The sequence below is a fragment of the Dermacentor variabilis genome, chromosome 2 (assembly GCF_050947875.1).
Source record: "Dermacentor variabilis isolate Ectoservices chromosome 2, ASM5094787v1, whole genome shotgun sequence".
In the NCBI taxonomy this organism is placed as follows: domain Eukaryota; kingdom Metazoa; phylum Arthropoda; class Arachnida; order Ixodida; family Ixodidae; genus Dermacentor; species Dermacentor variabilis.
In genome coordinates this window covers 78,110,628-78,137,352 of record NC_134569.1, presented here as the reverse complement: position 1 = coordinate 78,137,352, position 26,725 = coordinate 78,110,628, and the positions used below count along the sequence as shown (strand labels likewise).

Sequence of the window (26,725 nt, the reverse complement as noted above, 5' to 3'; positions counted from 1 at the left end):
GCCCTCGATCGGTCTTTATCTTCATAAGCGTCTCAGCATTCCATTGCTCGAGGCCATCCAATGTCGCTGTCCTGCTGCCAGACGAGCGCAGAAGAATCTGCGGCGGAATCTGTGGGAGCTCGCACGCCCAGAAAGCGAACCCTATATGGGAAGTTCAGTGATAACAAAGCCAAGTACTTGAATGTTCTTTTTTTTTTCCCCTAAGCTTTTCCTTGGCGTGCCAGACACGTTTGTGTCGGAAAAGAAAGGGGGGTGAGTCGAAAATAGAGAGCTGTGGAAGTTCCGATCAAAGAGAAAGAACATGAATTATGTGACCCTTAACAGCCTCCACTGCAGCTGCTGAGCTTGCAATGCGCTGTGAGTGCACCAATTAGGCCAGCGCCATGAGACGATCGCAATCCTAAGCTATGCGAGGTGATTCTATTAAATATAGATTGAGTATATTATCATTATGAAAGAATTCAAGCAAAGCGGATCCTCTTTGCACAGTGTCTGGGCTACGTGGTGCGATATTTGTAAACGGCACCGCGTATAATGTTACTCTTATGTCGATTATCTACATTATGCGTTGTTACTAAAGGGAAAATGAGACATCCACCCAAACGAAGCAAACTGCTGCAAAGGAAACCCATATGGGTTCGTCGAAAGAAAAACCCTCGCGGTTGAAGAAAAATTCAGCGAAGTTTAGGGAAGTTCTATTATTATGTATCTAGCATGTGCTGTTAATATGTATCTAACAAATTATTAAGCGAGAAGTGCACATTGCGCACAAAGTAGCACCCACAAACAAATATACTTATTATGGTGCATCCAGTAGCATACTATGCTGGCGGTGGTCGCTACTTCTAAACGACAATTTGCAGGATACTTCGAGTAAGGCATCTTTTATCATCGAGTTAAGCGCCCCATTACGGACCCAGAGAAGACCGCTCACAGGTTGCACTCACTTACCGGTCCATAGCATCAGTAAGTTGCGCACGCTGGCACTAATGAGCTCATAGATTAACTCTTTAAGTACATGCCGTGCAATAGTGAGACCGACAGCTTGACAGGCCCGATCGATCGGTGGTACGGAGCCCGCCTTGAGTCGTCACATAGGCGTGCATTCGCAAATGTTACCTTCCGTGAAGATGTTTCCTTATGGGCCGACATGTAGGATCCCGCCATTCATGGCACTGATTGGTGTGATAACGAAGTGATCGTGGTGGTGATTATGACCAGTCGCAGACCGCACTTATAAAAGTCGGGCTGAATTCACACAAAAAATTTGTTCGTTGGAGCTGTTTGCTATCGACCCGCCCGGCCTCGAGGGCCTGTCCTTACGAACAATTCTTGTGAAATATTTTTCCGATAGGGACCTAGGGTTTATTGTAGATGCCTTTCCAGAGTCCGCATTCGCAGGAATTACGACAGAAACCCCTCTCGACGATTATCTCAGTCAATGCAAAGTATTTCTCGCTTGGACGTGGCGCAAAGCCCGACTGAACTCGGGTACTCTCGGGGCAGCGTTAACTCGAGGACCGCCATATGCGCGGACCGCCACACCCTGACGACGTACGATCGGAACCAGAGGCGATCGCAGACGTCACACGCCGCACCAGATCTGTCTCGGACAAAATGCTTCGGTAAGTACGCGTCTGCGTCCCGCAAGTGGTGGTCCTCCAATCGGTGCTACCTGGTTTCGGCAGCCTGTTGAGCAGCCGTTCGCTTGGCGTGGCGCAGTTTTTTCCTCGCGCGCCACTTCTTGCTCGCGCTTAACAGCCGCGCGTATCTCGTCGGCCTATCGCTTCCCCTCCTGCCTCGCCGCTTCAGTACATATCACATACCTCTGTAGTTCCTGCTGCACTTTTGCACTCTTTTGCTTCATACTTTCGAGGGACTATTGTTGTACCTGAAAAGTAGAGGCCTACACTCTTAAAATTTTCAGACCCTTATGGGTGTAATGCGGGTGTATTCATCTTTTCACCCTTGTAAACACCCTTGAAACACCCTTTTTTAACTGAAAAGGGTGTTTAACAAGAAAACACCCTTGGAACACCCCAGTCTTTCTAATTTACACCCTAATTATAAGGGAGTAAGTGAACAAGCTTACAGTATATGATAAATGAACATTGCCAGTTAAGGCGTTGATATTGGCTATACATGAAACGCGCGCTACCTGCGCTTGAATTAGGTAGCTGGAATGATTAGATCGGGACATATAGGCAGCAGCGCACTGGCTCGGAACAGTGGTCAAAAATGAAGTTTCCCACGAATGTTGATATCGAACGGATGACACTAACGCGCAGACTTAGCATAGCCAGATATCTGCAAAAGGCTTCATATGATCAATGGCAAAATATTTACAATGCTATCACTGAATACTTAAAGGTGTGCAACCAGTTCGACTGGGAATGGTTAGGAGTGAGGGCTAACGGTAAATAGCTCACCAACTTACGGTTTGTAGATGACATTGGCATACTCAGCAACGCTGCAGACTATTTGCAACAAACGTTTGAGGACCTTGTCGAAGAAAGCGTAAGAGTCTGATTGAAAGTTAGTATGCAGAAGAGAAAAGTAATGTTCCGCAGCCTGGCGAGAGAACGAATGTCATGGTCGGCAGTCAGCCTCTAGAACCTGCGCAGAAATACGTTTATGAGGTTAATTACTCGCAGGGGCCTCTGATCAAGGAAATTAACAAAAATAAAAAATTAGCTGGAGAGCTTACGGCAGGCATTACTAAATCATGACCAGGGAGCTTACTGCTAACCATTGCTTTCTACCGTTACTAACGTATGGGGCCGAAACTTGGAAGTTACCAAAGAAGCTTGGGAAGACGTTGAGGACCGCGCAACGAGCGATGGAATGAAAATTATTAGGCATGACGATAATAGACTGGAAGACAGCGATGTGGATTAGAGAGCGGACGGGGATAGCTGATATTGTGGTTGACATTAAGAGGAAAAAGTCGTGTTGGGCAGACATTGCAATGCGTAAGGGCGAGAACTGCTGGTCTATTGGAGTTGCAGAATGGGTGCTAAGGGAAGGGAAGCACAGTCGAGGACGGCAGAGAATAATGTGGACGTGATGGAATTGGGAAACTTGAAGACACGTGGAACCAGTTAGCACAAGACAGGGGTATTGGAGATCGCTGGAGAAGCTGTCGTCCTGCGATGGACGTCAAAATAAGCTGATGATGATGATGTTGATGATGTGACGACATCCATGCTAGCTTCGCGGCATGTCATTCATGTTATGTCATGCATACGTGTCATGCACCTTCTGATAGCTCGATTTGCGTCGATTGCGGGGGGGGGGTGGGGGGCTAGTAGCGGCACAGCCAAGTGGGGCACGCCGGGCACTTGTAACGCTCATTAACAGTAAAATTTTTGCTGCTATGGCAATGGCCCCGCTCCTTCCCCCTCCACGGTCAATTGGGACCCCCCCCCCCCCTCACGCGAAAAAATTTTCTGGCTACGCCACTGTGGGGAGGGAGGTGTAAGATTGCTCTGGACCCCTCCCCCTAACTTGTCAACGGAAATGGGGGACGGGAGGGCAGTTGCCGCCGGGCCGCAAGCCTTAGGCAGCCCAATTACCGGCTGCATTTCCCTTTGGACGTGAATACTGCTCTAATGTCATTACACTGTAGGATTCGTGGCGGTTCGAGGGCATGCGACAACAACAACAACAAAAAAAGCACATACAGCCATCAGCAAGTCTCAGCTTGAGCCGATCTTTGGGAGCTGGGCAAGACTCACTAAAAAAAAAAAAGTTTGGCACCCCTCTTACAGGCATTGTTAACTCTGGGTCCCACCGCTGACTGCACATTTCCGGTAAAAAAAAATCACTCAGGAACTCCTCTCGCATTTGTCTAAGTGCGCGTGAGCATTGTGACTCTTCCTCATCTACACGCAGTCCATGTCGTTATTAATGTTATGAGACTTGATCCGACAAGTATAAGCGACAGCGCTGCGGCGACACGAGCTGCTCTGGTCGGCGGCGCAAGCAAAGTACTGCAGGTGACGGGGCCAGGCGCGCTGGTGACGTTCCGTTTGTTTTGAGCCGGTATCGCTCTTTAGCCCTCCTCATCCGCGTCGAACCATTATCAACCGTTCTCCGGCGGCGGCTGCTTGTGGCACGGCCGTGCGAACCGTATCTTGAAAGCGAACTGCATTGTGGACAGAGTGTGCCCACTGCTGAAAACTTCACGCGCTGTGTTCTCACCGTTTACTTCGCTTTGAAAACAGACGCGCGTACACCTATCTTGAAAGTGATCTGCGAAAAGCGCATAGTGCGGCATAAGCTGAAAGCTTCGTGAGCGCAGTGTTTTCGCCGCTTCGGTCGCGTTGAAGCGAGAGCTAGCACGTAGGTGAATTCACTCGCTGCTGCGGATTCTATTTTGAAAGATATCGTGCGGTACGGACTGATGGACGGATGGTTTTTCTTGTTGGGTAAGTATAGAAATGCTTACGTTATGAAAAAAAATCGCAGGGTTCGCGAATTTCGCGATAAGAACCAACACCAACCCCACTCCCCCGCCCCCCGCTGAGCGATGCCGTCTTCATCGCCCCCTCCCGACCCCGGGAAAAAGGGAGACTACCTCTCTATCTCAGTTGAAGAAACGATAATGAAACGTTAACAACGACAAGAACGGCATTTCCTGAGTTGTCTTATGGCCTCCGAGATTTGCGCGCGAAGCTGGCGCGCGCGAACCTGGGAGGCCATAATTGGCCGCTTAATAACATAAAAAGACAAAGATAATGCCAAACGACACAGTTAAAAATTCAAAGAACTGATCTTAGCTATACTGTTTGGGGAAAAGGAATAAAAAATTAGACAGCCGCAACACACGCCACTAAAGCCGCCACCGCCGGCATAACGCGGAACCAACGGTTGGCAACGTTCATTCGCGCGTCATTGCTTCGTCAGCTTCGTCTCCGCTACGAGAGCTGCCATCTTCTCGCGCCTAACGTTTTGTATGGTTTTGTTCTCTGCAATCCGCGCACATAGCTCATCGGTGGGTGCACGTCTGCTCGGCGTCGCAATGCGGCCTGCGTCATTTTCTGGTGTTCGCGCAATCGGTGTGAAACATGTCGCATGTGAAATGTTTGATAGAAGTGCCTCACGTCCAAGTCAAGCAGCCGTACGGGTGTGTATGGCTGTGTGCCCCGTTCTCGGAAGCGTCGACGGGTTTCCGGCATGCGGATTTCAGGTACGTGCAGATGCGTTTCGCCCTCCTATTGAGCTCCGGAGCAAAGCGTGCAATATTTCATGTGAAAGATGCAGCGCCCGTCATCATGGTGTGAATTTCGAGCGGCAAACGAGAACTTTGGCACTTAGAGCACACCGCGGCTGCTAAGTCAGCGTGGAAATTGTTTTACATTACCGTAATATGTTGCTGTCAGTCTAATCTGCGGCTTGTGGACAGCTAGCCCATTGACTTTTTCTTGTGGCAGCGATAGGTATATAAATACAAGCGGTAACAATTTTCGAGAGCAGAGAGTTGTTTCGCTCGATGTTTGGTCGTGTTCATGGCGTTATGAAAGCTAGAAAACTAACTGGCTTGATCGTGCTTAGTTCCAACTCGCGTAACATTGGCGCTGTTTATGTTTGTTTTCGGTGTTACGAGTACCACTTTCATGCTTTTGTTGCATGAGAGTGGTAGCTGCTACATGCCGTCTGGGCAGAATACAATAAAAGCAATTCCCTCACTTTCATACGTATGCAGTGTGACGTAACAAAATTTCCAGCGTTTTATTCGGAGCGTAAATATCCAGTATAGTTTAGTAAGAAACTCAAATTCTGTCTTATTAGTAGGCGTGAAACAAGTGAAACTCTCATTCCTTTTTGAATTGTTCGCCCAAACCGCACCGCCCGGAGATGCGTCATCGGGTAATTGACTGTAGCTTCGCTACGGGAGTTGTTTTATGCGCCAATATTGCCCGGTTAAGTATCCTGTTAATTTATGCCGACGCTCGTTCATCTTGATTTTAAGCGGTAACTATCCCCGAGTACCGGACGATGCCAAATTTGTGAGGTGTAGCTAACGCGGGAAATTCAAAGTGGCGTGGCTGCAAGTTCCTGTTTTTACGTTTCTTGCATTCAAAGCCAACAGACACAGTATCACCGATTTATTTTCCATTTCTGCTGTACTTGATCAATCTAATGTGACAACTGCATTTGCTCTTTAATGTTCTCCATTTACTGTGTATTCAGCTTGGCTGCCGTCCTCTCTTCAGAGGATGCCGCTGCGATAGCTCTTTCGTATAGCACATGCTTCTAGGTCCTTGTGTTTCAAGGGCTCTGGCGAGGCAGCAGTGCTCCAAGTAATTTTACAATCCTATATATTTTATATTTTGCATCATTCATCCACGATGGATTTTAATGTTCATAGTAATAGTCATTAGTCATCTCCATAATTTTATAGCACGTAGATTTTACGCACTTTACAGCGACAATTTTTAGGCCAGTTTACAGCCAAGTCACATCTTCCATAATACATCGTCAACATTACCACTTGTCATGGCGCTCTTTGGCCAAACCTAGCCCTTGCGCCATAAAACACCACACATCATCATCATCAGCTTGGCTGCCAGAAAATGCTTCAATTTCTTTCAGTATCCAAGTGACGAAATATTTCACTGACGGCCGTGTGTGAAACACGCAAGATGACAAAACTGATAGCAAAATGATGAGATATTTCTTTTATAGCGTTTGGACTCGACTTTTGGTGAGGATGTCGATCGATCTTGGGCCTGGTGACAGCACACCCGACATCGCCAAAGTGAAGCCTATCAGTTGAGTGCCCCCGAATGGACCATCAACATCGGAAAATGAAGCAGAGCCAGGTAGGGGCAATCTTTACTTTGGAACAGAATACTGACAAGTGCCTCTTTTTTAAAGAACTAAATAACATATTTACAAACCAATCCTTTCTCTTTGTGCAGCCTACATAGAATTGTTTTTTGCTTGTTATACAGACTTTCAGAAAGCAGTTCTTCTGAACCCTTTTTGCATGCACAAATAAATAAAGACGAGTGCACTTTCTGAAGAAATTGATGCACTGAAATGTGCGTTCGACACACAATGAGATGCAAAATAACCAACAACTTTAAAGCGGTAAAAAAAAAACAAGTTTGAAACATGTTCTAACATCATAACCCGCCTTGGCATACGGATCTAAATATAACAGCAACAGAGGTGCATGCAGAGAAGTGTTTGTAAATGTTTGCAAGATATGTACATTGTCTAAGAAATTGTTTTTATTTACTTGGAGCTTCTTGGTGCCATGGCAGTGCAGTAAAAGCTTAAAATGATGCCCCTGCTCCTAATAAAGCACCTTTAGATTTTAAAATTAAATTATGTGCTTTTACATTCCAAAGTCACAACCTGAAGTTTTGGGAACCTGGCCTTTAATGTACACCTGAATCTAAGTGCATAAGCGTTATTGCATTTTACCCTCATTGGAGAGCAGCTGCCATGGCCTAGATTGAAGCTGGGACCAGCATGACTGAGCAGCATGGCATCATAGTAAGTGGGCTATAACACCAGGTCAAAATGAGAAATACTGCTTAGAACTACCAACTTCTTGGCTCACAAGCACTTTGCACTAAGTTACAGGAGTATGGAGTACTGACAGCGACCGTTTATGTACCAATTTCTTTATAGGCTGACTGCATTATTAGGGTGCGAAGCTTCAATTAGTCAAAACCAGCCTAAATTACAGAACCAGCTCAAAACACGCATGTATAGCTGGATTTGGACATGAAAATAGAGTCAATTCATGTCGCCGAAAATGGAGGTGGCAGTCACACTATTTCATGCATTTTGCCTAAAACATAGTCAATAATAATTAATTGATTTCTAAAATATTCTTTTCAAAAAGTTTTTTTCAAGCATGAAAGGAGGAGCCAAACGGTGTTCAGGTGCACGAGCGGTTAGTTGCACGGCACTTCTTGCATGTGTTCACTGGCTTCTTTCAAGCCTGAAAAAAAATTTGTTGCACCTATTGGGCAGTAGAAAGCTGGATTGGGAATTTTTCAGGATGCTCTACAATTTTCCCACTGACACTTTTGCTTTGAATATAATTCAGCAGTTAAATAATCTTTAATAACTAATCACCTAATTAGAAAAAATGAAAGAATTGGTTTCACTTCCTCAAAGCGATGGCAAACGACATTACCTTGGTGCTGTCCAGCTACGTGGCACTTGTACATATTTAAAGCTTGCACATGTCATACAGACCACCTGGTAATTACAAGGCATATATCGAAGTGGCTAAGTTGTGTGAGCCAGCCATGTGTAGCGAATCATGAAAAACAGCCATGTTTCTTTGACTTAAGGGCATGATAAGATTTACATGCTCAACACCTTGTATCAGTGTGTTCTAGGCCTGTTCGTAGTTTAGCTGCTACATAAACAATATTTCTCCACGTGTAAGCTCATAGGCATCTTTCAAGTATATTGCCTCGTGTGTCCAAAATAAACCATCCTCGCGCTTCCTTCATTGTCTTCATCTGTTGCTGTGCTAAATTTTTAACATGCAACTGCACAAATTTTCATCTAGTTTTCATATTTCCTCGTTGTTTGGTGGCTATATTTCTGAACAAGTTGTTTTCGTTAAACCCTGTTGCACACAGCAGTACACAGCATTTCTGCCTGGAGTGGGAATTGTTTTTTTTTTCAGATTGACATTAATACACCTTGCCTGGGCAATGTAAGGCATTCTACATAACACGGCCCCGCAATAATGTATTATATTGCATTCCAGCATCATGCAAAACTGTTTACTTACCAGATTAGAATATGTATAAGTGTTGGAAGTAACAGAACTGGAAGAAGCCAGCAGATAATGAGGCCAAGGAAAGCATACAGGAACATGTTTTAAGTTTTTTATATGAAATATAGAAGTGATAAATTCTAGGTAAGTGAAAGTGGATTAAAAGATATCCAGCTGTGGGTGGGGAACGGACCCATAACCTTCACATTACGCATGTGATATACTAACCACTGGGGTACTACGGCCGTGTTCGAGCGTCGACAATCTGAGGGGCCATTGTGGACGGTTGAATGCTGCCTCGGTGGCACTGGTTAGTCCATCGCATGCCTAATGCAAAGGCTGTAGGTTCGTTCTCCCCCATGCCTGGTTGTTTTTGACCATTTTCATTTCCCTTTATCGTTTCTACATTTAAATAGAAAATTACAAATAAGTTTCCACGTGCCTTCCCTGGCATCTTCCAGCTGTGATTCAGAAAAATTTTGACCCTCAGTAGCCTTTCTTCTCGTTTGGAAGAACAGGAGCTTCATTTTAAAATAATGAATTCACCTTGTTCAGCATCTCAATGTGGTCTTAAATCTTATCACAGCATATGTATTACGAAGTGAAGTTTTAAGATGATGATATAGCATGGGACCTAATTAGTAGCCTTTGTGTACAGATATATGACTAGTCTAATAAATAGGAGGATTTTAAGAAGCACTTCTAACATGGTCTGAGCATGTGTTTAAATAAAACTAATCTAGCATGATTTCAGGCATAACTGTTGCCCCTGAAAAATATTTGGATCATCTGCATTGGCATTGTTTTTAGAGAGCACCAATACTGCTTTGATAGAAGTAGCCTCGTGGAACATGAAGCATCCCTTCTTGCTGAGTCAAGGAAATATTATCTGCATATCAGAGGTGCATGTGTCATATGCTCGAATGGTGTTTAAAGGCTGCTAATAAGAAAATTACTTTATTTGCCTTCCAGAGATTGCTTCAGTAGTCTATGCTACTCGATCATAAACAATTTACCAGAGTGAACATTCATCACAGTTGGCTTTGCAATGTTTATGCAAAATACCACAACTGTCTACTAGACATGTGACTGCACTAAAACTTGGAATTAATGACCAGTAAGATTTATGGGACCAGCAAAACTTAGTTTATTACTCCAGAACAAAATGCGAGGGACTTCGGTTATTTCTGCCATAGAGTTTCTTACAGTAATTACTAGAGGGAGCTCTGGCGCTGCAGTCGTACCACCATGGGAATGACGGGAAGCACATGGATTTGTCTGATATTCGTGCTTGTGAATTCAGACGTTCTTGTGGCTTCGTATATTATACGCTATATAAATCTTATTGTCGTAAATTTCAGCGCAGTCTATACTCTTCGAAGTGCAGAAGACGGCGCCAACACGCACAATTGCTATTCATTGCAACGATTGAGCTTGTCCAGGTGGCCAAATCGAAAGGCGCCAAGAGTCTCAAAGAACTGGTATGCCCGCGATAAATTCATCAGGGCGTTGCACTCGCTTGTCGTTACATGCCTCCGTGGCTTAATGGTTTCAATATCAGACTTCTGTTCTATAGTTCCTGTGTTTGAATCCTGTCGTCGGACGATTTTAATGCTTATTTATTTGTTACACAGTATATTGTTGAAAATGACTAGTTTACAAAGTCACAAAGCCGTTTGAAGCCAAACAGACGAAGTTTAGGCAAATCCATGTACTTTCCATAATTTCCATGCTGGTACAGCCGTTCTTGTTTGATCTCCTGTGGACACTAACGTCAGAGTTCCCTCTAGCAATTGTATGAAACTCTGATTTCTGCACCTCGCTCGTGCGGAAGCGGCACCACACCTGCTGCGTCAACATGCACTACCTTTCGGCCAAGTGCAGGGAATGCTGTCAACTCGCCCTGTACAAAGCCTGCACTAAGTAAAACAAATCACAACGTGCAGTTGCTGCCACGTTGAACTGGTGGAATGAGTAGTGAAATGCAGCACCTCCTGAACTAGTTCAGAAAGTGCAGGTTAATCAAGTGGAGATTATATAGTAGCAGAAGTTGAGTGATACTGCATTACATTCACGAAATATACTTCATGATACTTTTCCATTTATTTCCTCAGTTATTAAGAATCCCTTTTGCATTGTTGGACAAAACTACAGAATGCCAACATATTTTCTAGCATTCACTGGTAGCAAACATGTCAAAACTTGTTCTAGTTTCTGGATTGTCGCTTTAGCCGTTAACCCCCAAGTTAATTCCGGAAAAATGTACCAAATTTTCCAAATTTCTTACGTACTCAATTTTTCGGTGTCATTCTCATTCTAAAAATATCTTACTTCATTGGTCTCTAGTTAGAAATAACACAAAAATAAGAGCTGCTCTTGAGGGCAGCTTTCCCTCAATGCCGACTGTAACTCATCTTTGACAATAAGAGCAGCATAACATTGGGCAGAAAGATTGCGACTCATTATTGGCGATATTGGTACTACCTCCAGTCACTACTAGAGCTTGGGATCAATGGTTAAAGTTTGCGACTTTGTTGCTGCCCAATTTTAATTCTGCAGCTGTTACACTTGGGTGTAGCGTGTGTATGTACGTGTGCGTGCATTAAAATGACTTCACGCTAGAGCAAAGCAACTGTAGTGCAGAGAGGCATTAGTCATCTTTATATATTTGCTGTGTAAAGATGCACTAAGTTTATCTTTTGCAGTATAGACTTGGCGCTCATTGGCCAAAGATGCCCTTGTGCTACTAAAACCTGTCAATTAATTCGCTTTTTGCAGTAGCAGCTGCTTATTCCTTTTTCAAGATCGGTCTGTGAGTTTTAATTTGTTTTTCTTGAACTGTGAAATTCCCACTCACAGGACTGCATGTCATCTGAGGTGTTCCTTTTTCAATCAAGAATGTTGAGGTTGTGTTTGTAAAACTTGATTTCTTGCCTCAAACGAGCTTGTACAAACTGACCAAGCTGATAATTCTACCTGATTATATATTAAATATGTTGCGGTTATGAACCCTCATAATGAATGACACATAGTATAAAAATTTTATCTAATAAAACAATTTAATGAAATTTTTCATGTTTTTCGCGTTCGTGTTCACTTCTCTACTCTCGTGTCCTGTCTGCATGCCTCACCTCTTCTTTTGCATATTAAATATCGTATAAACTTAACCATGCTTTTTACCACAGTGCAGGGGGAAAAGGTTCCGGTAACACCATGCATTCAGTATGGTGGCCCAGATGTGTATGCAAGCAACCTCCTTCGTGTGGAAGAAGAACTACTCTGCAGTGTCTCGCAGACTTCCATGCGAAACCCTCAACATTCTCGTCTGAGTGGAATGGCTGCTCATCTATCTGCGTGTCCATCACCAAGACAGCCAGTTGTAAAGCTCCTGTACCCGTTTAAGAAAGCTTAATGATTTTTTTTATTTAGTTTTCACGGTTGGCCGTAGAATCTTAACATTTTTGATGTTTCTAACATTTTTACCTGGCACAAAGTGGTGCAATAACTTTAAACCAGTGTAATGTATTTAAGTGATGCTCGCTCTAATGCCTATCTGGTTTTGTTTGTGTTTAAGAAATTTGAACGTCTGATGAGGTAACAGCATTTGAATTTCTCATCGTGGCTCTTTTCAATGAGCTGCTAGGAAATAAGACGCAAAACTTATCACACGCCAGTTGTAGCATTTTTGTTTTCATGACTGAAGTATACTAGTTTCAAAAGATACTAGGTGGGGAAAAAAGCCTCAAGAACATAATCATCCTAGGATTGTCATGTCCTTACAACTCTGCAATGACTAATGCCTCATGCATCTTGGGAGCACATTGGTCGCAATGCCTACAGGTATACTTGATAAGAGAATAGCTTGCACTCAGATTTGCCATGCAGTTGATGGCTGATGGCTTTTGTTTGTCGTCTTCATGTTACTACTATGTATCCAATATTCATTTAGATGTGCTGTGGTTTCTTGCAGTCACCTATATATATATATATATATATATATATATATATGTTCGTTGCAATAAATATTTAGTTAAGAGTTAGCGCTCATCCTGTCTGCTTCTAGTCTGTGTCCGTGTCACTTCGCGCTACAATCCAAGATCATGTTACTGTACCAACTCGCCCAACTTTATATCCTTGTGTTCAAGACACACTCAGACTTGTTCTTACTTATGTGACCGGTTATTTTTGTGCTTTATAATAAGATGCAGTGCTTTTCGAATGAAAACATGTGATAGTTCGTAGTGAGGTTATTTAAAAAAACTGTTCTGCTTAAAATTTAATTGAGCAAGCCTGTGCCATTATTCGGTGCTTATGTCTTTGTATTGGTATGGTTTTACTCCTTATCTTCCTTTTTTACTTTTAAAATGTGCAAATATTATTATGTAACCATTTCTCTTTAATGAAATAAATACTTTTCTTCTGACATTTTGTCACAAATTTTACAATGATTTTGTTCGATTAGGTAACCTTAGACTAGTTGATTGTTATTCTGGTAGCTTAACTTACCATGCCTGTGAAATATTCAATGCAAGCACATGGTGAAAAATAAACTAAATTATTGGGTATAAGCAGGTCACTGGCAGTAAATGGAGCATACATATATTTCAGGAAATAGTGCATGCTTATATATTGAACAGCACGCACAGCTACACATGCTGTTTTGTTCGTAAATGCTGAAACATTATTCGACGTGGAAGCACTTTGTTCTTTGCCTTTCAGTGCTACCTTTAAGTCATGTGTGAAAGTACTAGTAGAAGCATCCCGTGGAAATAAATGACAGCTTTGATGAATAGAGGTATAAAGTGTGTGCTTAAAACGGCAAAAAACTGCTTGACAGGCAAACGTATGCTTCTGTAGTACTGCACTTGTTACCGTCGCCAATCTATGCATTGCTTGCGCTCTATTGCATTCAATATAAGCTACAACAACGAGCTATGGTGTCTTTCCCTCCTGGTCAAGCTGGTGTTGCGAAAATTTTTGACCAAGAAAAGTGGAGGTTTTTAATTATTTCTGAAATGCATGTAACCATGCTTTTGGCTGTGTGCTGTTTCCACGGGGTTATAAGTACTGGTGCACCAAGGTGCGGGAGATCCTGTGTCCTTAGTGCAGCGCGCATTGTTATTGCGCTCTGCATCCTGCCGGCAGTGTACTATCACTGCAGAGGAAGATTACGAAAAGCATGGCGTGTGTGCCTTGCTGCAATGGCGAAACCTTAAATTGTTTGCCTGAAAGGGTCGCACGTTATGCTACCACATGACGGACCAGAAGCGCAATATGACGACGCCTCACAGATTCTGGCTCATACTGAACAAGGTAGTACCATAGCTAAGGCTAGGCAGCATTCACAACAGCTAGTCTGCCCATTAACTACATGGCTGTAGTGAACACTAAAATACTTGCGGGGATAACACCCTTTTGGAAGGGTGTTGTCCATGCCACACCCATATTGAAAGGGTGGCGTCTGTGTTACACCCAATATAGAAAGGGTGTTGTTTGTTTTACACCCATAGGCGAGGTGACGTCATATTAACACCCCTTCTGTTCTGGGGTGTTAATTTGCCCCCTTTCCTTGGGGTGTAGCAATACACCCAAAAAGGGTGTCACCCATGGGACAAGTCATTTACACCCTTAAGGGTGTTGAAATTTTTAGAGTGTAAGCACAACACAGCACAGCTAGCGCCGCCGAGTCACGCCAGCTTGTGGAGCGCCCATTCGTACCCGCGACTTGAGCAAGGCAGAGGAGGCGCAAAGCGAACAGCGTCGTGCGAGTGGGCGCGTGGCAGAGTGCGCGCATGCGCGTGGATCTATTAGTGGCAGAGCAGCCAACAGCGGCCAGCAAGCAAGCGCATGGGGGTGCATGTGCATCAGCGGCAAACTATGTGACCTCGGACGCCTAGCGTTTGACCTTGGCTCTGACTAGGCAAGGAAATACTTCGCATTTAAAAATATATTACGCTAGTAATGTTTCTTAGACAAGTGCCACCCAATGGTAATGATGCATATATGTGTTTGAGTTTGAAATTATTTAACGCCACAGTAGATGAGGAATGCGCATTCGGGGCGAATATCTCAGCAACGTTCGGTTTGAAGATAACATTGCCCTATTCAGCAACCCTGGGGACGAAGTAAAACAAATGGTTGAGGACCTTAACAAAGAAAGTATAATAGTGATGTTGGAGATTAACGTGCGGAACACAAAGAAAATGTTCAATAGCTTGACAAGAGAAAAATAATTCAGGATCAGCAGTAAACCTCTCGGGTCTGTACAAGAGTACGTTTACCTAGGTCAGTTACTCACAGGGGGTCCTGATCATGGGAAGGAAATTTACAGAAGAATATGAATGGGTTTGAGAGCATAGGGCAGCCATTACCAAAACCTGACTGAGAGCTTGCCATTGTTGTTAAAAAGAAAAGCGAGCAATTATTGTATTCAACCGGCGCTAACATATGGAGAAGCAACTTGTAGGTTAACAGAGCAGCCCGATGACAAGGTAAGGATGACGCAAAGAGCGATGGAACGAAATATGTTGGGCATAGCGTTAAGAGAAAGGAAGAGAGCGGTGTGGATCTGGGGATAGCCGACATTCGAGTTGGCATTAAGAGAAAAATAAGGAGCTGGGAGGAAGGAAGGAAGGAGGGAAGGAAGGAAGGAAAGAGGATTAGATGGAATGACAGGGAGGCTAGCCAGTTCTCAGACTGTCTGGCTAGCCTGTGCTGGGGAAAAGGCGAAAGGTGAACAACAGATAATAGAAAACAAATGTTACAAGAAAAGGAAAGAAGAGAAAAAAAGAGAAAATGGAAAGGAGAATACGGCACTGCTTAAATTTTGTCTCTAAGACCAGTTCTCCACAAGAAGCGCAACAACGCTTTCAAAGCCTTCTTAGCTGAGGGCGGTCTAGGCCAGTGTCCCAGGATCCTCTCCTCCAACAAAGGGCGTTTGTCAAGACTATCTAACACTTTCGAAAGTCCTTTCCTGGGCGCACTGAAGCGGGTAAACTCACAGAGAAGGTGAGCGATTGTTTCCTCGCAGCTGCAGTTAACCGCACGTTGGGCTGTTGCCCATTCCGATCCGACATGTAAGCTTTCGGGAAGACCCCGTCAAACCACAAGCGGCACAGAAGCGTCTCCTCAGCTCTAGATAGTCCTGACGGAAGGCGTAGGCGTAAATTCAGATCCAAGTTGTGGCGACGAGCGTTGGTTAATTTCGTTGAGTTCCACAGTGCAAGTGTAAGTACACGTGCGAGCGAACGAAGCTCTGTAGCCGCGTCTGTTCTCGATAATGGTATAGCTACACACATTCCTCAATGACCCGGTATATTTGATAAACTATGTTGTGTCTTTTTTTCTCCATTGCGTGGTGATGAAGAAGTCTTACTCATACTAGTAATTGTTCATTTGTTTCATGACGAAATGGCGACATAATGCACTGGAGAGCGGCCTTGGAGTGGGAGAAGATTGACCATGTCTGTGAGGGTTCTTCAATTACGGCTTAGCTGCATGGAGGGCGGCGAGTTCTGCAGCCGTCGATGTTTGAAAAATTCGATGTCTTGAATTTTCTGGAGACGGGCTTCGTGGGAACAACTACTGCTCCTGCTGAGCTTGCATAACAAACTGGGAAGGCTATATAATACGTAGGGTGCATAACTGGAGTACCATTAGAGTTACAGAATACAGGGAAGGGAAGTGCAGTCGAGGGAGGTAAAAAATTAGGTGTGGGGACGAAATTAGGATATTTGCAGGCGCAAGTCGGAATCAGCTACCGCAAGACAGGGGAAATTGGAAATTGCAGGGAGAGGCCTTCGTTCTGCAGTAGGCACAAAAATAGTCTGCTGCTGACGATGATAATATAATGACGAAGAAAACAACGGGAAGAAAACCTGCATAAGAGCCGCTTGATGAGCCTCATAAATAATGAACGTGGCCCACACAAATGGTAAACAGCTCTTACGAACAAAAATATCTTTGAATTTGACTCCTGCCGTATGGAGACGTATCAGCTTAGGTTAAAAGAGGCAAGAACAGCGAGGCTATGCGATAGCATGGTTCAAACCTATTTGACATCGTATACTAAAATTGCGTGCTTTAAATAAAAGAGATTTCTTTTTAGACGGTAAGCACTGTGAGAATCAATGTTATGCGAAGCGTTTTGCATCTAACTGGTTATGAAACACCGTTTGGGCTCCTCAAAAGCCTTACCAGACAGACGAACATGTTTGCGCAACACTAGCTGTGTGACGTGAGCATGTGCGCGGCGACAGCAGCCAGTGGATGGCGCTGGTGACGGCAGTAGTAGTAGCTAGGCGGAAACGCAAGCATCAAATCGGACGCGCGCACAGTGTGAGTCGGTGCAGCGATATGTCACAAGCATTGAGGCGATATTTAATGCTTGTAGAAGGTAGAATGGCGATGACACTGGTATAACACATGTATCTAAATCTATTTTAGCATTCTATACTCCTTGTATATTTCTGAGCACACAATTGGCAATGTAATTCAAAAATTATTCTTCATTTCAAAGCAACCATAGATAAATTAAAAGACAGAAATGTCGCCGTGGAACGGAACAAGGCTACAGATTTTTGAGATCCAGAACTAATCTGGTGTACTCGATACCGCTTACGTGTAGTCCCATTTACATTAGGCAGACGGGAAGATTTATGGACACCCGTTTGAAAGAGCACGTATATTCTTTCGACGAAAATGAGCACTCACATTGGCTAAGCTTTGAAATCACTGTGAATGTCATACTATCTCACATGACAAAAACAATTTTGTTTACTAGCAGAGATCACCAAAAACGTAAAATAGCAGAAACGTCGCATATCAAGAAACGCGCTGAGTGCTGTGTTAGCCAGTCATCACTGGTATTCTTTGACAAAGAATTTGAATTGTTGAATGCTTAATTTTCCTTTACTACGTTATGCTTACATTCTCCAGTCCGTGCATGCTGTAATGCAATTGTTGCTTATTGTAAACATTTTGCTGTTTTTTTTTTTGTTCATTACTCCTTATTTATTTTTGATTTCTTGGAAATAAAGAGCGAGATCGGAGGGGACCTAGTCAGCGCTTGTGTCGACTTATTTCTTTGTTTTGTGGCCGTGTTCATTGTCCGGCCGGAAATCTAAAAAAAGATCAATACGTGCCAACTTATCCAACTTTCCGCTCTATTAGTTCTATACTCACTTCGTGCCATAATGGCACCTAGCCATGCTGTAGGACTGACCAAAAATGGGCACATAATCAGTAGCCCAAGAATGATGTAGAGCAAGTATAAGACATTTAAGAAAATAAATAAAGCCATTGAATTTAATGCGTCACCCTATCAAGTGATATGTGCACTTTAGAGATACAAGCTGGCATTACATATGCAGGTTTTATGTCGTGAGTTAATGCTTCATTACACAGAACAGAGAGGCACTCACTGGCACTGCTTCTTCGGTCAAAGTTACGTGTCATAATAAGCCAATGCATCCGGTGGTACGTACCCTAATGGTGTAGAACATGTGTCATATATCAAAGCAGGAGTTGGATATCATGCACTATTCTATTAAGAGGTCTGTATGCCTTGGGGATGCCCATGAGGCGACATTAACGTACAGGTTTCCTACCGCCGCTGACGAGCGCTTAAAAAAATCTATCAGCAAACGCTGTGGCAGAGTTGCCTCTTATATAGACGGGTATAGCCCTGCGTACAACATGACGGCTTCACCAATAGCTGTTGTAGGACTATCCGAAGTTCGAGGCCTTCTGGCGGAAGCACCGGGGCCAAGTGGTCAGCTACGAAGAGTGAATCCGTCCGTCGGCGGAGGCAGGTAGCCTTTTGCGAACGCTCTTCGCTTTCACTGTGTAGACGGGCATCCTCCGCGTGATGCAGGGCGGAGCACCTCTCAACGGCTGGCGCGCTTTTTCACTTCCCAAACCCCTATCCTTCAATCCTTTAGGCGAATGACCCATCCTCAGTGAATGAAGCTCGATCATCAGCATGGCGATTGATATTTTCATCAGCGGTCCGCAGCGCGCTGAGTCGCGTAACTCAGGACCTTCATTAAAGTTTTGCATCCATCCATCCATACGCATAACAGAGCTGCGCTGACTCGCACTGCGTGCAGCCGGTCTGATTAGACCATACTAACCGGCTCACCATACGCAGAAACTCAGAGATCGAGAATTCGAAAGATGGCGATGGAAATTGAAGAAGACGACCCGGCTCTCGACAAGACTTTATACTTCATGTGAGGTGACTGAGGGGACGCGAAGAGGAAAAAAATAGACGAGGTGAAGAAGAAAAAAGCAAGAAAAAAGGTAGAAAAATAGGAAAAAGGAAACTACGATAAATGAATAAATCAAGCCTAAATGGCTAATTTAAGCTCAAATATTGTGTATAGGCCCTGAGGCGCTATAACGTGACGCTATTCCAAACTTTTCTATTCCATTTCTGCAATAAGCCCTCCAAGAATGATGAGATGTTTTTCGGGCCACCAGCTTCACCTCTTCGTCAGACGACATAACGAAAACAGCGACAGCTCCATATCTGATATGACGTGTACACTGTGATCACATATGATTAGCCTGAACAAAAGAAAACAAATTATTTCCGATTCTACGCCTTTTTCACCATTATCCCACCGCTATAGATAAATTTTTAAGGCGAAAGCCTCTCTAGGCTCATGGTGAAGTATGTCAGCAGACCTGACCGCCGGAGTGTCCGCCGAAGCGTCATCACGCCACATGAAGACAGATTAAAGGCGGATTAAAGAATGAAAAAGGAATGATAGGGACAGTTAATCAATGATAACGTTATATTAGAGATTGGTAGAGGTTAATAATGACTAGTAATGCCTAAGAATCACTAATGACTACTAAATACTCCGAAAAGACCAATATGTCTAAGGACGGCTTGTCATGACCACAATTGATTAGAAATCGCTAGAAATGTATAGTAATGAGTACTAACGACCGAAATGACTAGTAATGACTTTTACTGACTACTAATGACTACGAAATGACCAATATGTCTAAGGACGGCTTGTGATGACCACAATTGATTAAAAATGTAAAAAATGCTTGCTAGTGAGCAGTAATGACTAATAATGACGTAAATGACTTGTAATGACTATAAAGTGGCCAATATGTCTAACGACCAATTGTAACGGCTACAATTGATTAGAACCTACTAATAATGATTGAAATGACTTGTAATGACTACTGATGACTATGATATGACCGAGATGTCTTACGACGGCTTGTAACGACCACAATTGATTACAAATGACTAAAATGCTTATTAGTGAGCGGTAATGACTAAAACAAAGAAGTGAAATAGAAGCGGCAAAGAGAAAGACGCGAATAATAAGAGGAGGAACAGTAGGCTTTCGCCATCCACGTCTTAAGAGAGACCTTAGGAGAACCTGTAATTTTTGAGGCTGCGCCCACTTCGCCTGTCTGTCCCGCTACGTCTCAGAACCGCTCAGAGTCATCACTTCTCATGACGTGTGCGCACCAAAGATGCATTAATATGCCGAACGAAAATGATTTTTTTTCGGAATAACCGGAGACTGAACGTGTTCTGTACCCTTTCTTTTTCTGATATTTTTTCTTCAGACTGCAATGCTTAATCAGTCCCTTTTCTTCTAGGAAGTAGGAAGATACATAAAAAAGGGGTCAGACAAGGAGACACAATCTCTCCAATGCGTGCCTGGAAGAAATATCCAACCTTTTAAACTGGGAAGGGTTAGGAGTAAGGATCGACGGCGAATACCCCAGCAACCTTCGATTTGCCGATCACATTGTTCGATTCAGCAACACTGCAGACGAGTTAAAACAAATGATTGAGGACCTCAAGCGAGAGAGTGTGAGAGTGGGGTTGAAGAATAATATGTCGAGGACAAAGGTAATGATGAATAACTGGGCGAAGGAACAAGAGTTCAGGATCGCCAGTCAGAGTCTGTGAAGGAGTACGTTTACCTAGGTCAATTAATCTCAGGGAACCCTGATCATGAGAAGAAAATTCATAGAAGAATAAAAATGGGCTGGATCGCATACGGCAGACATTGTCAGCTCCTTACTGGAAGCTTGCCATTATAATTGAAAATAAAGGTGTATAATCAGTGCATTTTACCACTGCTGACATATGGGGCAGGGACTTGGAGACTGACAAAGAAGCTTGAGAGCAAGTTAAGCGCCGCACAAAGAGCGATGAAACGAAGAATGCTAGGCATAACCTTGAGAAACAGAAAGAGAGCGGTTTGGATCAGAGAGCAAACGGACATCGCCGATATTCTAATTGACAATAGGATAAAAAATGGCGCTGGACAGGTCATGTAATGAGCAGGTTAGATAACCGTTCGGTCATTAGGGCTACAAAATGGGTACCAAGAGAAGGGAAGCGCAGTAAAGGAAGGCAGAAGTCTAGGTGGCGCGATGAAATTAGGAAATTCGCCCATGCTAGTTGGAATCGGTTGACGCAGGACAGGGGTAATGCGCAGGTAGAGGCCTTCGTTCTGCAGTGGACATGAAATAGGCTGCTGAATAAATAATAATAATAATAATAATAATAATAATAATAATAATAATAATAATAATAATAATAATAATAATAATAATAATAATAATAATAATAATGTTATTATTATTATTATTATTAACAGAATAAGAGATTGGTACCTGGCGGTCGCTCTGGCAGTGGCTGCTGAGGAGAATGGAGTTATTTACGTATAATAAAAGTTTTTACGTGGCAGTACAACGTTGTCAAGCACTTTCGGTCACGTATATGACATGGATCTGTCAGCTCATCTTCACGGAGGTTGCGTTTTAACGGCATTTTTAACCTTCCACTGTATGTTGCCACAATTTTCAAGCAGCCACCGCAAGCTTAACGAAATGAAGCCGACCCATCGCAGACGCCGGCAACACGTTCCTCATCCGGATATTTAATTTCCCTGAACTAGCTTGGAACCACCTAAATCCTCGTCACTTTTATGTGCTTCTCGTCTCCTGTCATCGAATCAGTTAAGAAAAACCAGTCAACGTAGGCAATGCTATTTGCTTTGAAAGCAAACAAAAGTGACCTTCTATAAATGAGGAGAGCGTTTGCTTGGAATGCTCAAACAGCGCCGCGGGTCTCCACGCGATGCTTGCGTCGGTGGTTCCGTAAATATGCCGTCAGTTAATTGGAATCAAACCAGATTGCAATATTTTTACTTTACAGGGCCCCTTACTGACTTAAGTATAAAAGCAGGGCCTCGATGCTCTGATTCAGTCTCCACGTTTTTCGGAGGGCTCTGGGAAATGACTAGTCTCTATTTGTCATTGTATACCAAGTAAAGTCATTGCTGCTAACCGCTCTGAGGTGTAGCGGGAACGGTGACGGTGACGGTAAGTCTCATTAGGTAGTGATTTTGTAACCTTAGCTCATCGCTAGTGTGTGTATAGTGTTTATTTTATGGAGTAGTTGACCGCGCTGGTTGGAGTTTCTTTTGGTACTCTCAAGAGATGAGGCCGGGTCCGAGAAATACTCGCTTTTGTTTAGGTTGATCAAATACATGTTGGAATTTCGTATGGATGCAGCAGGCGAGGGATGTTGCTGCGTTGTCGTAGACGACGGCCTACGGCATAGCTTGTTTGAAGAGGAATCTAGTAGACAGGTATAGATGACAATAATGCTTTTATTTATCACTTATCTACAGCACCAAATGATGGCATTATATTGGGGAGAAGTCGAAAGAAAATGTACCAGTTAAGTTTACCAACCCAGACGCATATAAAGAAAAAGGAACACATGCTAACACATTAGCAAACATATCGCTAACACAGCATTTTCAACTCATATAGAAAAAAAAAAGAGAGAGATAGAGAGAGAAGGATATAAGGGAGGCAGGGATGTTAACCAATCAAGAGTCTGGTTGGCTACCCTACGCGGGGGGAAGGGAGAAGGGGAAGAGAGAGAAGGGAGAGTGAGAAGGTATAGTAATGTTAATGGACAGTACATGAGTCAAAGCCGCATTCGTGCAAAGCAGACGTTCTGAGAACGCACAAAAGTGCCTTCACTGCCTTCTGAGGCGATGATCGGTGGGGACGGTGCTCTAGTAGTGTCTGTTCCCATTTGCAACAAAATTTATTATCTTTTTCGCTTTTTTTTTTCATTTACAGCCACAAAGCTAATAAATCATCGGGCCACCGGACGTAACTCTGAGCACATCATGGGGAAGTCTATTTTATTTTCTTACGGACCGCGGAAGAAAGGATCCTTTAAAAAGTATATTGGCCTGTGTTCACAAAAACTATCTTGCGCTAGAATTGCTCATAGAAAGTATTCAGGCCAATCCCGATGCCGGACATGCTATTATCCAAGGCGACCGGCTAACAGTAAAGGACCGTTACCAATTAACAGCTTTGTCAATCCGTTCCTTGTCTTGCAGTTGAATTCTTTCACATTAGTGACATGACAGGAATGAGAAGATCTGTAACGTGGGCTTAAAAGGTACCTTGTTAGGTATTTACCTCTTTTTGAGTGGTATATGCTGTGAAACATTCTTATACTCGATAACTGCTTCACATTTGAAGTATTTCGCTTTAGGACCGGCATTCACAAAAAAGCTCTTACTCTACAATTCTTCTTAAGAGTAAAGTTCAGACAATCTAAAGCTGAACGTATTAGCATAGGTGACCGGCCAATAGCAAAGAATGCTTGCAAAGGAAAAGTTTTCTGAATATGGACTCAGGGCCTAATTCACAAATCTTTTCGTTCGTGAGTACTCTTTGCCGTTGGTCGACTGCCTTCGCTAATAATGTGGCCACTATCAAGACAGGCTATAATTCGCTCTTACGAACAATCGTCGCCTAAGAGCTTTTTGCCAATGCGGGATCAGAGGTCAGTTTCACGCAGCTTTTCCTTCGCAAGTGCTATTTGCCATTGACGGACCATCTTCGCTAATATGTCCAGTTCCAAAAAAAAATATTAAACTATGGGGTTTTACGTGCCAAAACCACTTTCTGATTATGAGGCACGCCGTAGTGGGGGACTCCGGAAAATTTGACCACCTGAGGTTCTTTAACGTGCACCTAAATCTAAGTACACGGGTGTTTTCGCATTTCGCTCCCATCGAAATGCGGCCGCCGTGGCCGGGATTCGATCCCGCGACCTCGTGCTTGTCCAGTATCAGTATTGGCTTGACTTTGCCCTTGCAAGCTACGGTAAGAAGTTTTTTGGAAATATTGGCCTAAATTACGTAAAGTTGCAAAGTGTAGGCGACAGCAAATTGCATTGAATAGCGCAAGGAAAACACGGACAAAGGAAAGAAACATGTGTCGTGTCCTTCCGCTGTCTGTGTTTTATTTGCGTTATGCCTTACAATATGTCGTAAAGACAAGGGCGACTGTCTGCCATTCTCAAAAGGCGGCAAACTTCTCGTGCGGGATATATTCGAACGCTTGAAGCATTATTAGATTCTTATAAGAGGACACTCAAAGGAAACTACGTCCATTGAATCCTCTCGAAGATCTTGGCTTATTGGGACTCGTGGGTTGCGAAGGTTACAATACATGCCACATCAACTTTTTCTTTTCGTTGCCGTCGGGCTGAAGGGCTTAAGACGAAACAGTAGGAGCTGCCGTAGCGTGTAATTGTTTCTGACGTCGAGGGGGTTCGAGGTTTAGAACAGGCACCATCTGTAACTTTGCAGTTATGTTATGCTTTCGCTCTGTGCTTGTCTTGCTGCGATGACACTGTTGTGCAGCGGTGGCCGTTGGAGATGAGTGTGCTTGGTCATCTGTGAATAACAGAAATCGCCGGTGACCCAAGACGGAATCCGGGCGAGTGTAAGAATAGGCACTTGTTTTACATGACTCATTTTTCTCCGTGACAGTGTGCGCCGGGTTGTGGGCACAGCGATGCTCCGTACCCCTTCTTTTTCTGATATTTTCTTGTTCAGACTGCGATGCTTAATCAGTCTTTTTTTCTTTTATCAACATTAGTTGCCTTTACCCCTTTTCCCACAGCGCATGGTAGCCTGCCGGCCTGGACAATGGCTAATCTCCCTGGCTATTCCTTTCCTTTTCCCTATCAGTGTGGCGATAGATTACACAAAGGTCTTTGTGTGAGGCGTATGCTGGCCTCATGAGAAAAATAAAATGAAAAAAAAAGAACATAGTAAAGTGCCCATCGAAAGGCGTTACACACGCTCGACTGGTTTTTTATGTCACGTGACATAAACACACACACAGTTGAAGCGGCGTGCTATCACGCGACGTTATTTTATGACGCCCATCTTCATCCACCATTACATTTTTCAGTAAAAGAGGCCAGCGCATTTCATTGGGCGCATGTTCGCGAAATAAATGTTTTTTTTTTCTGGGTTGCACCGTTGCGATGATTGCGCAGGACATTGCTTTCCGCTACAAATGTGTGCTAGCTATGACCAGGGCAGAAGGCTCACAATTACTGCTTCAAGTACTCACTCTCATTTATCAAGGTTTTGAGATGATAGGGCAACTTGCCCCTGTACTCATAAAAGCACCTTAACTTGAAGTCCATGCTTGACTTGGTCGGAATAATGCCTGACACGAACGCGCCGAAGAAAACGCAATGAGCGTCTTGGGTACGTTCGCGCCAGGTGCAATCTAGATTAAGTCGTGCATGGGCTTCAAATTAAGGAGCACCTCGGAATACTGCCAAAGGAGGTGGCCATTAACCCTATACACAGTGGTGATCTTTAAGGATGGTGTCTTTCCACACGGGAACTCGCTGATAAATTTAGGCAAACAAGCGGATATCCGTTTGTATATAAACCCATTTTGCAAATTCTAATCGTTTAACAAACAACAACGACAAGGACGACGAGCTGTTGTGGCATATTTTTTTTTCTATCCAGTGTCTTTTTCTAAGCGCTCGCAAAGAAAGATAGAAACTGAGGAAGAGTGACAAGGTTGCGTAGGGATTTCGGAACGGCTACGTTCGATGGCTGGTTAAGGACACATCTATGGTGGTACATAGAATAAGGACTGACTGACATGATTTAGGGCCCGTAATGAGAGGGAACGGTAGCTTTACAACAAGAAAGCATTGATGACTGTCTCCCGGGGCAGCTGTAGACAAGGTCGCATTAAGAGGAAGTGGGCAGATGAACCATGCTAAACGCGGCAGAAGCAGTCGACGACTGATAGGGCGAAGTAGAAGGAAGTAATTGAAAACAGCACTTCCCACGTGGAAATGGGACAAGGCTCCCAGAAGGTGAGATTATCGCATTTTGCACTTATATTAGCACTTGGTGGACATTGGTGTGTGACCTAAGCCTTAGAGCGCTATTCCGTGCCCTTTCCGAACATAACTGCTAACGTGGAAGGCGCTGATTAATGCACGACTGCCACATGACTAGGCTAGCAAAGGCAATCGTTCTTGAATGAAATATATTTGGATTACTCATTGCAAAAAACGAGGCTCGAAAAAAAATTAATTAAATTATGGAGTTTTACGTGCTAAAGTCACGTTTTGATTATGGGAAACGCCATAGTGGGGGGACACCGGCCTAATCTTCACCAACTGCGGTTATTTAACGTGTGTTTAAATCAGAGTAAACGGGTGTTCTTGCATTTCGCCCCCATCGAAATACGGCCGCCGTGGCCGGGATTTGATCCCGCGGTCTCCGTGCTTAGCAGCGCAACACCATAGCCAATAAGCAATGATAACGGAGGAAGATTGGAAGCAAAGAACAAAATGTAGTCTTGTGGTGAAAGACTGGGCAGTAAGAGAAAAGTGATGGCAGTCCCTTGAAATACGCGGTTTTGGTGGAGGAGTTTGAGAGAAGAAATTCCAGGTTTAGGTAGATTACACCTGTCAACGCTCTACATCGCGCGCTCCGTAGAGGTTGATGAAGGTTGGTAAGGCGTCTACGAACAATTAAAAGTGATGGAAACGCCCGAAAAATTAGAGCTTGAAAGCAAGAAATACTATTTAAAGAAATCGCCTGCAAG

The 26,725-nt window shown here is 43.7% G+C and overlaps 1 long non-coding RNA gene across 1 annotated transcript; it reads left to right on the top strand.

Annotated features, from left to right (window-relative positions):
- Positions 1 to 4,982: 4,982 nt before the first annotated feature.
- Positions 4,983 to 13,181, top strand: LOC142572144 (uncharacterized). The gene is made up of 3 exons (XR_012826008.1): positions 4,983 to 5,191; positions 6,691 to 6,827; positions 11,944 to 13,181. It is a non-coding gene; the product is annotated as an uncharacterized LOC142572144 (long non-coding RNA).
- Positions 13,182 to 26,725: the final 13,544 nt, after the last annotated feature.